The sequence below is a fragment of the Budorcas taxicolor genome, chromosome X, assembly GCF_023091745.1.
Source record: "Budorcas taxicolor isolate Tak-1 chromosome X, Takin1.1, whole genome shotgun sequence".
Taxonomy (NCBI): domain Eukaryota; kingdom Metazoa; phylum Chordata; class Mammalia; order Artiodactyla; family Bovidae; genus Budorcas; species Budorcas taxicolor.
Window position 1 is genome coordinate 4,026,571 of NC_068935.1, and position 2,937 is coordinate 4,029,507.

General features: G+C 36.1%; 1 non-coding gene across 1 annotated transcript; it reads left to right on the forward strand.

The window, feature by feature from the left end:
- Positions 1–1,770: 1,770 nt before the first annotated feature.
- TRNAC-GCA (transfer RNA cysteine (anticodon GCA)) lies at positions 1,771–1,842 on the forward strand. The gene has a single exon. It is a non-coding gene; the product is annotated as a tRNA-Cys (tRNA).
- The last annotated feature ends 1,095 nt before the right edge of the window (positions 1,843–2,937 follow it).

Below are 2,937 nucleotides of genomic sequence, written 5' to 3' on the forward strand. Positions count from 1 at the left end.
ACTTCTAATTTATCTCTCCCAGCCCTTCCCCCTTGGAATCATTAGTTTGTGTTCTATGTCTGTAGGTCTATTTCTGTTTTGTATATACATTCATTTATATCGTTTTTTTAGATTCCACATATAAGTGACATCATATGGTATTTGCCTCTCTCTGTCTCACTTATTTCACTTAATATGATAAACTCTAGATCCATTCATGTTGCTACAAATGTCATTATTTCATTCTATTTTAAAAATTTTATTTCAATATAGTTGATTTAAAATGTATTAATTTCAGGTGTACAGCAAAGTGAATCAGTTATACATATACATATATCCAGTCTTTTTTAGATTCTATTCCCATATAGGTCATCACAGGGTATTGAAAGGTTACCTGTACTATACAGTAGGACCTCATTAGTTATCTACTTTATATATGTCAACCCCACTCTCCGAATTTATCCCTATGCCTCCCCTTTTCCCCTGTTAACCATGTTTGTTTTCTACATCTGTGAGTCTATTTGCCAATTTTCTTATTTTAAAACAAAACTAAACATCTAAATATCTTCCTTTCAAAAGATAATGTAGGGTCCAGTGAAGGAAAGTGAAAATCATCCATACAGCAAAGTTTTGACCAGAAAATTAGTCTCCTGATCCTTGGTTTAGTGCACTTTTCACAAATGTCTTATCCATAGTTACAACAATTTATTATTATTATTGGAAATTCAGTGAGTGAAGGGGGCAGCAAGTATGCACTGTTGGAAGTACTGTGTTTCAGACATTTAACTTCAATATAATCCAAGATTTAATTCAGTTCATGCAACATACAGAATAGAGTTCAAGCGCCAATTTAAACTAAAGGAACCAGTTACCTCCCAGAATACTAGAAACAAACCTGAGCAGTTTTACCAGCCTTTCATCAAAAAAACAGTTCACTGAGGCTTCAGGGAAGAATAGAAATTTTGACTCATTTCATAACTTTAGAAATATAACGCATGGTTCATTTGGTTGTATCTGCTCACTATTTCTTTACTGTAGCAAATTTACCTTAAGAATGTAAAGGATCTTTTACTGGTCTCAAGCCTAGAAACAAAGACACACACACATGCACATACACAAAGACACATACATATACAAAGAATTTTTATATCAATTGTCTCATCTGATGCTGGTAAGGATTAAGGAGATGTATCTAAATAGCAGGAATACTAGAAAGCTGCTTTTTACTGGATTTTGCTTAGTGGGATAAGTGTATTATAACCAAGATAGGGTGAATGTGAATCTTCACAGCAATAGTATTTGCCTATCATAAAATTTGGAGAGGAAAAGTAATGGCTATCCCTTAGCATCCGTGCATCAGAGCTTGGGTTGGTTTGCCTGATGCTGAGATGAAATGAGCCACTAATTCACGCAGTAATATCATACAGGAACTTTTGATTAGGGAAAACCAAGTAAGGTTGAGTGATCTAAATAGCAGCCACCTGCAGCCTATGCAGTGTAGGCACATGTCTAATGTAGAAATTCAAGAATCTTTCAAAAAACTAACTTCTCCAAATAACTGGGAAGCTCTACACATAAAAAAAAGAATAAGAATATGAGAATTTAAGATTATTTTATAAAACCCTCCATTTACATACTCATTGATCCTGCACTCTTGGCTAACGGCATGCACTGCTCAGTCTACCCACTAAGTGACAGCAACCTAAGATGACGAGAGGTGCTTTAGTGACTATGAATAATGACTTATTGAAAAGAGACTGAGTATGAGATTTTATACTAATACCAAGGGCTTCCTTGGTAGCTCAGATGGTAAAGCATCTGCCTGCAATGCAGGAGACCCAGGTTCGATCCCTGGTTTGGGAAGATCCCCTGGAGAAGGAAATGGCAACCCACTCCAGTACTCTTGCCTGGAAAATACCATGGACAGAGGAGCCTTGTAGGTTACAGTCCCTGGGGTCGTAAATAGTCAGACACAACTGAGCAACTTCATTCACTCACAAGATTTCCTAAATATGATGAGATTTTTTCTCTAGGTCCAAAATAAACGCGAAATTAATTGGAAAATTCAAGAATTTAGAGATTGTTTCACCAGTGAAAGAATTATGAAAGCCTAAGTAAAGGTAAAACAGAATCTGTGAAACTGAAATTATAGCAAACAGATTTTCAAAAGAAAATGCTCTAGTGCACTTAAGTACACAGAAACAAGGCACTTTCATGTTCAACTTTTAAACAGATGACCATGAAATAAACAATCCAGGACAAGACCCAGCCACACATGGTAAGAAGCTTGTAACTATATGTATGCATGCGAGTTCAGTCATATTTGACTTTGTGACCCTATGGACTGTAGCTCACCAGGCTCCTCTGTTCATGGTATTGTCCAGGCAAGAATAAGTTGCCATTTCCTATTCCAGGGGATCTTCCCTACCCAGGAATAGAACCTGCATCTCTTATCGTCTCCTGCACTGGCAGGTGGATTCTTGACACTTGGGAAGCCCAAGAAGCCTACAAGATGCAGTTAATTATTTTACCGTGAATACTTCATTCTGAGGTTATCATTACTTCTTTGTATGCTTCAATAGCATTGTGCAATCACATTCAAAGGAAACTCATTGATATATACTGGCATTGCTGGATAAATTTTCTTGTTGAATTTTTTTGGCAAGATACACAGGTGTGAAGGAGAAAAGAGCAAAACCAAATTTAACAAACTATATAATTGATGCCTATTCATCAAGGCTGTATTTTCACCCATTCTTAGTTAACACAAAGGGATCCATCACTAACTACACACTTAAAATCCAATCACTTTTTATAACTCACACTTGATACTGTTTGGAGGAGCTTTTATCCTTACTCACTCTCAACAATAACGACACACTGTCCTAGATTTTCTTACCAGTTTTATGACTAAAGAAAAACAGTATTAGAGTTCAGTGTAGAAGACATTTTGGTTAA